General features: G+C 33.3%; 1 non-coding gene across 1 annotated transcript; it reads left to right on the forward strand.

Annotated features, from left to right (window-relative positions):
* The first annotated feature begins 2,917 nt into the window (after nucleotides 1-2,917).
* Nucleotides 2,918-2,989, forward strand: TRNAE-UUC (transfer RNA glutamic acid (anticodon UUC)). Its single transcript has one exon. It is a non-coding gene; the product is annotated as a tRNA-Glu (tRNA).
* Nucleotides 2,990-16,049: the final 13,060 nt, after the last annotated feature.

Below are 16,049 nucleotides of genomic sequence, written 5' to 3' on the forward strand. Positions count from 1 at the left end.
ACCCRTAATGTCTCATGCTCCCACTATACAGTGCCATGAAGAACCTGACTCCGTCTCCTTGATCGCCTTCCTGTAGGTATTGCAGGGCTGCTCTTGGGTCCCTCTAAAGCTCTCTCTTCCCCAGGCTGAACAGGCCCAGCTCCTGCGTTTTCTCCTCAGAGGACAAGCGCTTCAGTCCCACCAGCTTGGTGGTCTCCAATGAATTTGTTCCAGTTTATCAGTGTCTTTCCTGTCTGGGGGGGGGGGGGGGGCAGCAAACTGGATGCAATTCTCTAAATATGGCTTAACAAGGTCCAAGCAAAAAAGGATGATGGTTTTCCTCAACTGTGTTCATACAGCACAGGATACTGCTGGCCTTTCCTGCTGCCAGGGCACATTGCTGGCTCATGGTCAACTTGCTGTCTGCCAGGCCCTCAGGGCCTTTTCCACAGAGCTGCTCTCACTCAGCATGAATTTCAAGAATTAAAAAATGCTGTGTCTAAGACAACAGTTAGTTTAGGTCCAGTCAGGCAAAGGCTTGTACATTTAGTTAAGTTCATACACTATRTAGTTCTATTTCATACATGGCTAAGTAACATCTAAAGTTTCAGTCTAATGAATAGCAGTAAAAATAATAAATATGTATGTTGAATAGCTCTCTTTTATTGTGTAACATAGCTTTTCCTGTAATATGTAAATTAGAGATTTGCTTAAAGTGGGAATTTTTAAACAATAAAATTTTCTGTTAATACAGCTCAAACCTACTCATTAATCCTAACAACACTGAAAATCTAAAACTAGCATAAAGGAAGAGAAAAGAAYTAATATCACAAATAAACTCAAAATTAGCAAATTTAAATCTGAACTGAGGCTTATGTATAGAAATTTCTGAACTTTTTTGAATAGTTTCTGAACTATTTGAATAGAAATCTGAATGGAAGAATAAAGTATAATACATTTTTTYCCYTTWAAAMYTWAAAMMTTTTTTTTTAATCCAAGAATATCTTTATTAGATGGATAATAGCAACAATGAAAAAGTCAGTAAACCAGCAGAAAAGCTGAGAGTCCATTCTGGAATCATGGTACACTTCGTCCTATTTAAAACAGATTGATGAAACTTGTTACAACTGCTACACCAAAGAAATTGATTGCTGCTATACCTGGGCTCAAACAAGAGGCAGCTACACACAACAGAAAACCAAATTCTTCCAGTATTTGTCTTGTATGTTTTAAATATAAAACTTATTGTAATCACAATATAAGAATGAAAGTGATGTTCTGCACTGTGAAACACTAAGTAATAATCAGAGAAGGGTATTTCATTGTTCTAGCAGACAAAAGAAGTTATATGCAGGAGATGACTGCCAGCAAACATGGGGAAATAACCTTTCTTAAGATAGAGTCTAATAAATTAGAAGATGTTCTTTTAATCTCTTCCTCTGAAAGAGACAAAATAGAAGGATTTGGGAAAAAAGATTAAACTAGGCTTCATCTTCTAGAAGACTTTGAAAGGATGATTGGCTATAGGAGGCCCTAAAGAGGAAGCAAAAAGGCTGAAACTTTGACTACCAACTTATCAGGAAGGAGCAGCAAGTGAACTGAGTGAGGGAAAGAGTGGCATACCTAATGTAACATTACTCTAATTAGGTTAAGTATACTTTTTATAATGCCTTAATAAATGTCTCCTGTAAGTATCTGTAGCTATTATCAGTTTTGAATGGTATGAATTAATACCTGAATTTGAATTTTTTATTAGTTTATTTCCATCTATGTCCTATTTGATTCTTTATGTATTCCTCTGCAGTACTCAGACTGGCAAAACACGTAGATGTCATCCGTCTTTCTAACAGTACTCCTATTTAAATGACTCATTCTTACTAAAACTATTCTGTCCAACATATAATGACTGCTGATCATGATGACTAACTCAAATATGTTTCCCAAATATCTTTTGATGAAAAAAGTGCTAAAGTATCAAACAGTCAGACTCTAATTGTGATTTAYTAGCCTTTTCATAACTTCAGTGATCTTAGATTCTTACATTTTCTGTCACAAAACAATTGCACAGATCTATTACCTGGAAGAAAAATCTACCCAGTTTGCTTCTTTATTCAGCAACCACTTATTTCAATGACTTCTGCTGTTGGTAGATTCTCTAATTTCTTTGCAGGTAATATCAATGTAAATTTCTAAGTCTCTGTATCACACAGAGTTTCTGGATTATGTAAAAATTCTTTTTTAAATACAGTTCTGTATCAATGAGATGTAAGAAGACTCCATCGTTTTGCTTTGGTATGAACGCTGTGCAAATTCATAGCAGAGTTCATTCTGATTTTTCTGCTTGAAAGTAATTTTAAAGTGGAAGTTATACTGAAGAGAAACATATCTGTTTATTTAGGCTATTGCAGCATTTTACAACTAGGTTCTACAAAGGTTTTACAACAAAGGTTCTACAAAATGTTGTTTCAAAGTGCTATTTGAATTACCTAACCTTAAGAAATGACATGGAATAGAGATTAATTTATTGCAATGAATCTGATGTGTCTGTAGAAGTATTCAAACTTGTTAAATGTACTCAAAATGCTTCCATCTCTTAATGCCTCTAAGCCAATTTATAAACTTAATGAAATAAATTTCTCCATAGTGCTTCAGAAACAATTCTTTCTTTTTCTGCAAAATGAAAACAGAAATAGCAATGACACACAGGAGAAATTCATTTACCTAAGCACCAATGCTGAGTGCTGTGTGAGACACTTCAGACTACTGGAGATAACCAGAGTGCAATAACAGAAAAGGCTTCCAAGAGACCTGTGCACTTCTGGAGTGGTAGCTGATAGCACAGCCCAATCTGTGCATCTTAGGGAGTCTCAAAAAGCACCAGGCACTTATGTTTCAACAAGTGAATTGAATCTTTGGTCTATGGCCTTTATGTAGGGGCTCCCATATGGTCTAGTGGTCAGGATTCCTGGTTTTCACCCAGGCGGCCCGGGTTCGACTCCCGGTGTGGGAATCTAGGGTATGTTGGTATCAGTTTTGGGGGTTAGGTTTAGCTCAGTTGGTTAGAGCATGGTGCTAGTAATGCCAAGGTCATGGCTTCGATCCCCATATGGGCCACTTGCTTGAGCGCTGGATGATGTCCAGAGGTCCCTTCCAACCTTACCAATTCTATGATTCTGTTTACAGTAGGGTTTTACTGTGGGCTGGTGAAAGAGAGAGCACGTGGCATCAGAGATGAGCGGATGTATTCAGATCCCTTTCTCTCTTAGARATGGATAAACACAAGCTAATGTTTTGAGGATTCAGATGTTGCTGAAGGAGTGTTTGTCTGTCATTCCATGGCCTAAGGGTACCTCCTGTCTCCTTTATAACTCTATCTGGGTCCCACTTGTGCCAAGTTTTTAGCTTGGCTTAAGGCACGGATTTTGAGCTTAAGTTAGATGACACCGATAGGAACTGTCGTATAAGCTGCCAAAAGACATAGGTTTCATCCAACTTGCCTCATTTATTATGTAAARATCTTAAAAGGAAATTTATTATCTAGCTAGACTATAGTACTAGTGTTTCGAAGATTAAAGATGTGATCTAATTCACACAGAAAACCATGAAAACCRTGAAAAAGTGCCCACTGAGTTGCAAATGACTTGAGTAGACACGAGGGATGATAAGAATAAAACTAATAAAGTTTTACCATAACAAACACTTTTTTTCTTTGTTCATTCAGCTATAGTTGTAGCTTAATTGTGGCAGGTTTTTTCAAAATGCCAGTGAAGGAATGCCATCAYATGGAAAGTTGGCTTTGAACTCTGATAAAAATTTGCCTGGTTAAATGAGAGGGAAAATAGATTTTTACTAATTTTAATGAATTTTCTACCCTTTTCTATTAACTGAATATATATATTTATATATTCATATTTATATATTTGTAGGTATACATAAATCTTTTAAAAATAAAAAATGTAGAAAACATTCTAGGACTTCTTTTCACCTATGTTACTGTTTACTCCGGCTAATTCCTGAAAATATTGTTAGAATTTTCCATGGAACGTTTCCTAATTCTTCAGTCAGTGTAGGGTATATATGTTAATCTTGTGATATGTCAGAGGGTGATATGCACTTCCTGGTCAAATATTCTGGCTGCCAAGAAAAAAAAACAAAAAAAAACCAAAAAACCCACCACCAACAACAAAAAAACCACAGTATTCCTTGAGATGACTCTCTCTCATAAAAATCTTGTCTCTAAATGCTGTTTAGTTTTATTGCAATTCACAACATACAAAGCAGTTACAGAAGACCTGTTGAACATTCTTTTCCTTTCTTTCTAGAGAAATGTAAAAATGTTATATAAGTTGTTGTTAGTTTCAACTCAGATCTTTTAAGATCTTTGATGAATCCTAGTCTTATCTGCTGTTGAAGCTATTTTTCAGGTTGACAGACTTAATTTTAATTTACCCATTCTTTGAAATGTGCTCTGCTTCATCTAGAAGCTATGAATTAATTCAAAGATTCATTATCCTCTGTGTTTTACTGCTAATTTAAACTTACTTATGTATTTATGGAGTATCAACATGCCGTGTTCTCTTTYGTAGTTGGTTTAGAAAGCACGTTTATGCAATGTTTAACAATTTCTCTATCATTGGAAATAATAAAAAAAGTTTCAAAGTAATATTTAAAGTTTAACAATAAAAGTTTCATCCTCTCAAAATCTGAAATGATGAAAAATAAAAAAAAAGTAGAGGTAAGAAACACATCTATGACTGATACAGTACTGTTAATGATATACCTCAGTGCTCCTTAAGGGTGCCATATGYATTTCTGATAAGCACTAAAAAATAACATATATCTCAAATTCATCAAACATATTTTCTAACTCAAAGATTTGGTAGTTGATTCAGTAATGCTAAGGCAAAATTAACTGATTTTTTCACAGTCCTGTACAACCTTAAGTCAAATTAAACCTTCTCTGACAGACCATTTATTGAACCTGTTTTGCTTACTTGTTGAATAGCCATTAGATATGCTAATTTTTTTGTTATTGTTAGTCTTACAAAAACTTGATAACTCTCAGGTTTTTTTACTGTTAAGAAAATTAATCTACAATTTCCTCCTGACCCTAGTATCTTAAAATTATTTAGAAGGAATCTCATCCTTAATTTCCAAATAGGGATCTATAATATTTTTCAGCTGTTTCATTTAGCTACCAGTTCTGCTCAAGAGACACCAACTGAAATCTAATGGAAACCTTTTCACTGACAAGGCATTTATAGAGTCTTGACCTGATTCATTCCTCCTCACTTGATGCACATAACTTGAGGCACACTAACTAAGGAATCTAGGACAAGGAACTAAATGTTCTGAGCGCCTTTAAAATATGACCTTTTGTAAATCTTAAAATTTCTCCATAAGTTCGTTGAATACATTAGCTTGATAATACCTCAAATTGTTCAAACTATAAAGATGAGAAAATACCATTCATATTGTTTTACTTAGCATTAGCTTATGTACTTTCAATGAAGAAAGCTGATGAAAGATTTATATTCTTTGAATCAACCGCACTTGAATTAGATTTGTAGCGATTTAAAGTAACATGATGTTGTGAAAAGACATAGTAAGTATAAGACAAAATTAAACTAGATGAAATTTTGATGATTGATAGGAAAACTCTAGTATCTTGCTGTTCCATTCTCTTCCAGTCAAATACTTACATTTTAAGTGTGCCTAATGATACCTTTCAGACTGTAACATTGCAGAAAGTATGCTTTCTCACAAAAGCTGTTGTTTCTAATCCTTTTTTCCCCCCAACCACTGTTATATTTATTTATTTTCACATAAGAAATATTTTAATCTAAGGAGAAAGGTGATATACTATAATAAAAAGTTTTCAATTAAAATTAAATCTTGGTTACCATGCACTGTGTTCTGATGTTCTGTCACAAATTAATTGTGCAAGGTATAAGAAGATAGCTGAGTTCAAAGCATCCTAATCCTTCTTCCCTATGCAGAAAAAAAAAGTAAAACCTAGTTGAAAATTCAAATAATTCAGCTGTATAAAAATCTATGACAAAAGGATAAAATAATGAAGATCAAAACATGTTTGGCATAAACTAATTCTTGTTTCTCTTTAAGCACAACATTCAGGCTGACATTAATGCTTTGATCATTACTTCTTCGGCCACAGTAGCCGAAGAAGCTAGATTATGTTAGTCTTGGGGAAGGAACACATTCWTCACTCTTTCATATCTAAGTAGAACCAGATATGCATAATTATACATATCATGGTTATAGAGGTGTCTTTTATTAGGTAGGATGATAATAGTTGTGGATGGGGGGAAGGGAGAGAAGAAGACAAGCTTTCAGGCATACAAAAGCTTACTCAGATTTTATGAGGCTTTTGGTTATGCTGAACACTTGAAGAACACTTCTAAGGGCCATATGAGGWTTCTCAACAGTGTTCAGAAGGATTTTTCATGATACCTCCCATAATTTTGCAAGGGTAGAGTTTAAGCAGTGTGAGAACTTGCATCCTGAAATTCAGTAACTCTAGAACGGACTGTGAAGTTGGCAAAAAACATAAAGAATATGAGATGAAGCATAAAGGTACTAATAGTACAAAATAATGTCAGTTTCTCACTGATGAGAGAGATATATGTAGATTTTTTTATTTTTAATATTTAATAAAYCTATGCAGTAGATATATCAAAGCATACATGTACATCATCTTACGTAGTGTCTAAACATGAAAACAGGACAATAAGTTTTAAAAATTCTTCTTTCTTTTGCTAAGATCTGTAGAGCTTATTAAAAAAAAMCAGACATACCAGTCTAACTTTAAAAATATTTAGTTTTATCTTTAGTATTCTTGTCCTTCAGGATTTAAGGGKCTGGCAGGACAGTTAAAACTCATGCACAGAGCTAACAAGTCTGTTTCTTTCTTAGCTTTTTTCACTTTCAGAATATAGTGRATAGCTAAATATAACTTTCCCACACGACAATGACATTTGCAGGATGAAACTCCATAAGTAGCCAAAACGCCCTCACCATCATTGTAATCTTTAAATGTAATTGAGAACAGTGTCAGACACTAGTAATTTCCACAAAATTGTGTGGCTGTTGTTATTTATATCATGAACATCATTCTAAACATCATTTTGTAACATCTTTCAAAATGTTAGAGTRGAAAAGATCTGCATGTTTTTATTTTTATAATTTTAATTTATAAAAATAAATACACTTTTTAATATTTGACAGTATTGAGGGGAAAACACAAATCTGTAACACTAGCATATGGTCCATATTTGCAGTGGTATGTTCAAGCCACACATATATCATTTCTGTACATTTTTAGAAATAATAAGCCCTCATATTTTCATGTCAATTTACAATTATGCATAAAAATAGAAGTTTTTTTCAGCTGCTTTGATATTATTTTAAACACAGTTATGAATAGATTAATTTAGAAAAAGTATTATAAATTAGTTAGTCACAGTAGCTTCATTATTGACAAAAGTTGAACAAGTAAACTATTCTTACAATTGTACAGGCCCATTTGCAGAGTTTATTAAATGTATATTCTTTGATAAACTTTTTCAAGCTTTTTCCGATTAATTRAGTAAAAGATATTTTTTCTTTTGTAATGGATGTTATTAATTTGTTAAATAATCCATTCAGCAAAGCTATTTTCATTATGTGTATTACATGGTTTGATTGGTTTATTTGCAATGGCTAGGGTTAGAATATGAATCCTAGACTTATTTTCTGGTAATAGTACACACCAAATAGTTTTCTTTGCTGAGCACTGATATTTTGTATTTTTCTCTTTTGTTCTCTGTTTTGGGTACCCTATTTGATACATTTTAAATATAGGAATGATTTTCAGAAGGTGTCATTGGTTCCTGATTAGAAAGTTGCCTCCTAAGTCCCAGTGGAGTAATTCAGAGCAGAGTCTAGTGGAAAACCCTACCAAGCAAAATGCATTATTAAGAGTTCCTTCTCTTAAATCCCCAGGTTAACATCCTCTCTATAAATTAGCATTCTTCTAGCTGAAAGTGCCACATAAATATAGTAGATAGATAAATTCTTAATGGCTCGTCTTTTAGATCATACAGAAAATATAATTGAAGAAATAGCTTTCAGTGTTATCTTATTTTCCAAATCTTTTTTTTTTTTTTTTCTCTCTCCAAAGACTCCAGAACATTGKTTGAGATTTCTTTCTTTTGAAATACGGTAGTGGATTCTGTGTTCTCTGCTGGCAGACTGGGATGGATTTTGTAGAGGAAACTGGCTACTGAGTGTAAAAATACAAGAACAAGACGTGTGTAGCTAGTTCCTGGCATCTTTTAAAAGGTACTGATTTTTAGAGAGTGCTAATTGATAGAGATTGCAATATGCTATAGTTTTGTTTTCAGTATTATGTCAGATTTTCAGGAATTCTACTTCTTTTAATGTAAAAAAAAAAAAAGGAGAGTAGGGATGGCTTTTGAATTGATGATGCTTTGAAGGATCTTGTTCTTGTTTAAAAATGACATCTAGTAGTAGGTTGATGCCTTCCTTTTCAGACAGGGTCAAGTTGCAATAGTCTTCCATTGTTAGGCTACGTACTGTCCATGGTCTGCACTTGGAATGGTAGTAGGATGTACAAGCAGCACATCCATTTGCTTAATCTCTCTCTTTCATAGTTTTTAAGCCAATTATGAAATCTACATGATCATAAAGATATYAGTGGAAAGATCAGTGCATTTAACAATACCAATATTTCTTTCTGCTGATTTGCTGCAGTACTGGTGCACTCACGTCYGTTATTCCTGAACTAACTGGTAAAYTGTACAAGACCACAAAGCAAAGACGATATCAGCCTTGGAGGTTCTAAGCATTTTCTGATAGAATTTGGTGTAAATATGCAAGTTCTGACAGGAGGTATTTGCAAAAATGTTCATAATAGCATTAACGTTAGTATAAATCACTAAGTTAAAAATTACAAWGAAGGAATTAAAAATGGATATATTACTGAAAAAAAAATAAGTAAAATAAGTTTTCCAAGCGGAATTTATTTCCGACAAACATGGAGAAATGCATCTTGTGTAAAAGCTACCTTCATTTTATATTTTATTTTAAKGTGATTTCGTTACAGAAGTAAATAATTTAAAAAATAATCAAGCAAAGGATTACAAAAAAATTATGTTTTACGAAGTTCTATGTCTAAGTGCAATATACAGGTCCAATTAAATTTTTAGGCTCTTTTTTATTACATTTAGAAGGATACAGCTAAAAAAGAAGTAGTATCACATATTTTGAATATTGTATATACTGATCTGCCAGTACTAATGCATGAGGCTCAATCTATTGTGTGTGGGATCTAGAGATACCAAATGTCTATACCTGACAATTATGTATAATAAATCAACTGGTCTGCAGTTGATTATGTRTGATTCTGATACATTCTGCTCAGTAATTAGAACTAGAGGAGACTCTTCCACTCCTAAAAAGACAATAAAGTGTACATTTTATAATGCATGTGATTTATAATAGGTAGCACCTACTAACTTTCTTTTTGCTTGATAGRTATGAGAAAAATGAGTTAAATTAATGCTGTAAAGAAGGTTAATTAGGTTAACCATTGCTAATTTTAAGATCACTGTACTTTAAAAAGAATAACCTTTTAAAGTGATCATGTTTTTCTGTATCAACAAACTTTCACTTTTACATAACTGTAGGCTTTCATAAATTGGGGCTTGCATCCTTCCAGCAGACATATTTTCATCTTTGGTACAAAATATCAATATAGTAACAATTAACAGTAAGAGTTTGCAAATCAATGTTAACAAGATGACAGATGACAARTAAAATATCCTAAAATAAACTCTTTGATGATAAAGCAGGTTCACAAAAATTTATCCTAACCATTCCYGAAATGGAAGTCAAGATCTGGCTACCAAGCTATGCCATGTTCCTTTTTTGTGCTCTTTTTGCTCTGACCCACTAGAAAAGTGAATTAGTTGTTTGGTTAACAATCAGCATTTGGGTTGAGCGTAACTGTCTACAGCATCCGATCGAGTACCAGTGTCTACAAATTGACAACCATAAATCTGTAATCTGCCTATTAGATGCAAAGGAAAATACCTCTGAGAAATTTCATATAAGAATATTTTGTTTTCATCCAAGAAATGATATTAACCAATCATAACATATAGGTACGAGAACCCACCAGAAAGTTCTTGATGGCCATCCATCAAAACTTAAAATAAAATTACAATAACTTTTTTCAAAATCGTGTTTACATAATGACAGTGTTGACTCTAATGGAACATCTCACTTCAAAAATAGAAGCGAAGTGAAAAATTAGAAGAATACAGGTTAAACTGTAAAGTTATGAATAACCAAAACCTTTGAATTTTACTTTCATAGGAGATATCATTTTGGCAGAAAATATCTCAATATTTGAGTTTCATTAGAAGTATGAAAATATTTGAAAAATGTAATTTCTAACATTTTAAGCAGTGGATAWTAAAGCAAGTAGTACTATGATATCAAGTTTTGTGAGAAGAAACATAGGGGTATGAATTAGCGACTAACCATGCAAATGAGGTTGGTGGCTGAAATACTGTTCTTGTCAGGTTTACCATATGCTTTAAGGGAACTGCTAGTAACACCTATGATCAGTAGGCTAAAAATGGGAGAATAAATCTAACAACCAAGGTAGCAGATGGTCCATGATCACGAAAAAGTGATTCATTACAAAATATGCCCAGAATTATTTCGCTGTCATTGCCTAGCTGAAAGTCTGATGAAAATTCAGCAAAAATATTTAACATATGTGAATCAATAACTGAAAAGCTACAAACTGGGCCAAAAATTATAAATTTAAAAATGCATTGGTGAAAATTGGCAGACTTTATGAAACTAATTTATTATCCCAGCTAATAAAGTGGAATGTTAATACAACTAATGAGCTGTAAAAGAGGTCTAGTTCAATGTACAGGAAATCATGATGAATTTAATAGTGAAAAGAAATTGCTGGACAACTGTAGGTCAACAATCATTTTTGATGTATTTATGGTCATTGCCAATAGCAAATGTAATATGAAATGTACAGGAAACGACATTTGTAACATTGTATTTTTGTTAACTTCCAGCAAGGCTAGCCGGCAGAGTCAGTGATTAACTCTCATTTGAAAATGTCAGCAGTCTGCCGTTCCTTAAAGCAAGTTTTCAGAATGCTATCACATATTCCATGCACTGCAATTGAACTTTATTTTACTTCAATGTGTGAATAATCTTAGCTATGGAAGCCCAGAAATGGGCAAATTATCTCTCCTTTTTTTGCAGGGATAATTTGACCCAAACCATGTAGCCATGCAAAAGTAAACGAATGAGTAATTAAATGTTTTCCTGACAATAAAGAAAGGACAACACAGTTCATATACTTCCCAGATCTCAAACTCTAGCGTTTGAGAACTCCTTCTCAGCCCAGTACTGGGGGGAAGAAGGAGAGATGAAGCTGTAATATCTTGCATGCATAGATTAGAAAAAAAATATGATCTTCCCTAAAAGATATAACGTATTACACCTGCACATCACATATAATATCCTTTCAAATAATCATGAATTATATTAATAACAATCATAAAAACTTAGCAGAATTAATGAAAATATAATATACTTTCTTTCACTGACCAAATAGCAGACTCAATTATAGTGAAATATTTCACCAGTCACATATTTAGAATCATTAATCTCCCAAATGCTGATCTACACATAAATAACACTCTGTTTAATAATAAATAACTAAATAAAGAAAATATGCYATTTAACATTCTATGATATACTTAATGAGCTGAGTAACAGGACTATCAAATAAGTGATTRMTCAATATGAGAAAAGAAAATAAGGCTAAAAGGGCCTGATTCTAGTTTCACCAAACACAACAGAGAAGTTTTCCAAAGCAAAGGCAGAACTCACTACTTCAGACTCTTTTCTGCACTTAGAACTTGACAGAGTGGTGAAGGATGGGAAAAACCCACCACTTCACTTTTGCAATTATGACTATCTGTGTGCTGTCATTGATAATTCACTACTCAGAGACGCTGGTTAGATTCTCAAAGCTAAGATTACTTTTGCGTTGTGTTTGTTTTTAGAACATAGGTCTTATTTTAAAGTTTAATTTCTGAAAGCGTAGTCAACACTTAATTAACTAAAAATTTAGTCAGAATGGCCTGGCTATGCATGGTTCATGCAGATTTTACTATCTTCTCTTAGACAGTTCTAATTATTCTCATAAATATGAAAYCCCTAGAACTAAAGGATTTTACTAAATCAAACACACACACATAAATTTTGCAAGTCTGAAAGGTCACATTGCCAGTGGTGCCTGTTATCAAATGACATACCTTTTATCTTTACTCTCCAAAGACCTCTGGTAGGCAGCATCACTTTGTGCATGAGCAGTGCACCTTTGCATTAACAAGAGCCAGCAGCGCAGGGGAAGTGATTACTCCTCTCTACTCTCACCGGTGATGCTGAATATGAAGCACTGCGTCCAAAGAAGAAGGAGAAGTAGGAGAAGACTGGAGAGAGCCCAGAGGAGAGCCAGTAGATGGGAACGTTAATGAAGAATCTCCTTCCTGCCTTCAGCTGCTCATTCTGTGGTTGGAAGAAAGGTGGAGACAGACTGTTCTTAGAGAAGCAGAGTGAGGGGATAACCATCACAAGCTGAAGCGTTGGGAATTACAGTGAGACTGAGAGGAACCAGGAGAGTGGTTAGGCACTGTTGCCTGGGGCCAGAGAGGCTGTGGATATCTCCATCCTTGGAGAGACACAAAACTGGACTGGAAAGGTTCTGGGAAATGTGCAGCAGTATAACCCGCCTTTGAACAATAGGTCGGACTAGATGAACTCCAGAGCTCCCTTCCAACATAAAATATTCAGTGGYTGTAGGAATTCAAGGAGATCATGTAGATTTTACACAGGCTGATGTATATATTAACTTCTAGGAAAAATTATTAATTGAAAACATAACATGATATAACCACTCCACATTTTTGTTTGTAGAAGTCGGTGCATTTTATTCATAGTCCTAGTTCCTAGTTTTAAACTATAAGTTTAATGTAGCCTTGCTTTATGCGTTCTAATGATGGAGAAATTCTGTTCTGCTTATAACACCAAAAATAATGTGTTACAGTAAACATGATTTATGTGCTTTCAATTAAATTTTTGTTTTTCAGTGCAAACCTATGCCATTTCATCCACACAGATCCTAAAGCATTCTTTGAATTTTTCTCCATGATTTTCTCCACTAACCCTTTCTTTTTATTTATTAAGGTGATTCTTATTCCATTCTTTTGCCTATTAATTTTCAAAAACAAACCTAAATTTTAGTGATGTTTAGGCAAATATATGTGAAATCTTTTTTTCCCTTATATATGGTTTCATTTTAAATGGAAATGCATTGCAAAAATAATTAGAAACCTCCTTTGAAAGAAAGCTGAAGGAAACTATTTTGGAAAAATACCATTRGACAATTATATTTTTGTAGTTTTCAAATAAAAATTCGGAATCTTTAGTTTTGCACTATATTACCAGCATAAATTATAGATATATATTATATATATATAAAATTCCCCCCCCAAAATTTAAAGAATACTTGATTTTTCCTAATGAGAACACCTTGATAATCTTGAAAAAACTTGTTTGCTCTTTTTTTCCCCTCTGCCTCATTAATAGCATGATAGCATATTTGATTATTTTCTTAAATTTTGGTCAAGTATATTTATATTTCATTCTATCAATGCCAGAATAAAATGATTGAAATGTGGGTACATTAATAAACCCCCCAAGCCCCCCAGAAAATTTTGGAATGGATTATCTTTTGTCTTTAGCTTACTACAGAAATGAAGCTTTTGATTCACTTATCTATTTTTTTTAATATGCAAATCTCTTTTTTTTTTTTTCAAAATATATTTTTTAAATACAGGACAAGCACCTTTCCTTATAGATTTTATTTGCTTCTCTCAAACATTTAAATATGGACTAAGACTACACATAGGTTTTTTGGTAGGTATGATATGACATCTTGACATTTTATTTATTCATTAAATGTCATGTTTATCCATAGTGCTACAGAAGAAATTAGCAATATATAATGAGCCACAGTGTTAATGCAATTCCAAATGTTTTGGTTTACAAGCCTGGTCCATAACTTCTCTTCTAATGATTAATAGTATCCTACCTTTTTACGTATAGTTATCATTAAAGGGCATCTCAGAGATCTTTTCATCAGGCACAGGCAACTGTTGTACTGCTTTGCCAGGATCTTGAGATTTAGTATATACACTCGATCAGAACGTAGTGAAAAGAAGGGACAGAAGGACTGATATGCAATATAACTACTTTAAATATTGAAATGGCATTTTGGCTTATTGCAAAGAATAATGAGGCATACGATAAATCACAACTGCAATATTCATCTAAATCATTATTAATATGTGAGGATTTTCCCCATCATGTCTTTCAGATAAAAGAAGTGTTAATCTGTGAATAATTCATTCATTGTACTGGCTTAATACTGTGCTTTTTCTTTCCTCTTCCCAACTTTTCCATGCCTTAATTTTCTCACAGTTTTGTCTTTTCTGTCTTTTTCTCTCTTGATCATTAATTATATATATACACTAATGATATCTTGAGTTTTGAAATAATTTTCTGCACATGGTCCTGCTTGTAAAGAACACTAAAAAAGTGAAATGTGTGTAAAATGAACTGTCTCTTTCAATAAAATGACATTTTTGATAGTACCAGTACGCTATATCAATCCCATTCCAGTTGTTGGTATTGTTCCAGATGAAGCTCAATGTATCTGGTCTTAAAATCAATAGTTAGTAATAAGAGAAGTAACATGAGCTTAAGCTAAGTAATGACTTGTTTAACGGAGATGTTGCTTATCTCCCTTGCCAAAAGTTAGATTGGCAGAGGTAGTTGAGAGGACATTTCCCCGGTTTAATAGAATGTACTGCCAGCAAATCATTCTGTCAGATACTTTGGAATTCACTGCCCTGCTGTGAGGTTGCATAAATCTAATGGGTTTTAAAGCAAACTGGAAATTCTTTCCCTTTTCTAGGCTCTTGAGGAAGTCTTATGTATAATTTTGAAAAACTCTTATTTGTAAATTGAGGACTCAGACATACAAGTATATCTATACTGTGTCCCGTAGACTTTGTGATGTCTCTATGTCTCTCTTCAAAATCAGTTTGCGTTAATAAAAGCATACAGTTATGAATTGTTTTTTTTTTTGATAATTTGATCCCCTACTTCATTTCATGCCCTTATTTAACATGTTCAGCATTCAAAGAYGATTTTCTTTTGATTGTCAGCTTTTGGGTCTTGATCCTAGAAGACTTTCTTTTTTACTTTTCCTTACTCCTGTAAGCAGTCTGAGSAGTAACATTGTTTAAGTATTCTTTATTATAAAAATATAATATTGTGTAAAAGTCTGATGATTTGACTTCAAGAATGTGGAAGAAGAGATTTCAAAGAGGAGCAATAAAAAAAATCTCTCATATTCAAAAGTTTGTATCACTGCATATCTGGGAGGAAAAAATGGATTATGAGCACTTAGTCCTCTACTTTCATTTTAAAGCTAGTTCTGTTTTGATTCAAACTTCATTACAGAAGGCAGTTCTTGGAACGTTTACAAATCTTCCTGTGGCTAGAAAGCTTATTTCAAAGYAGACAAAGCTAATTAGATTTGTTTTTGTCTCTTTGCTCTAATTTTTCCATTAGCTTTAAGAATTCTCCTTCTCTTGACATTTATAACMTAAATCTTGCCACATATTCTTTCTTGGTAGGAGTTTGCCCTATTCATTTTGTCAAAAAGAAGCCTGAAGGCTTCTGATGATTGTTTAGGTCTTTACCCAAGAAGCAATTTTTGATACTTTTTGTTTTTTGATCTTGGTTWTGACAGCATTATACTATCTGTGTTTGGAAATTCAAATTTGAGAAATTTGACCTCAAAATCAGATGCAATRCCCTAGTAAGAGAGGTTATTAAATTTCAAAATAATTCACTAGAAGAGGTGGTRGACTCAC

Source organism: Rhea americana, unplaced genomic scaffold (assembly GCF_003343005.1).
Source record: "Rhea americana isolate MKP2758 unplaced genomic scaffold, rheAme1 scaffold_40, whole genome shotgun sequence".
NCBI classification, from domain to species: domain Eukaryota; kingdom Metazoa; phylum Chordata; class Aves; order Rheiformes; family Rheidae; genus Rhea; species Rhea americana.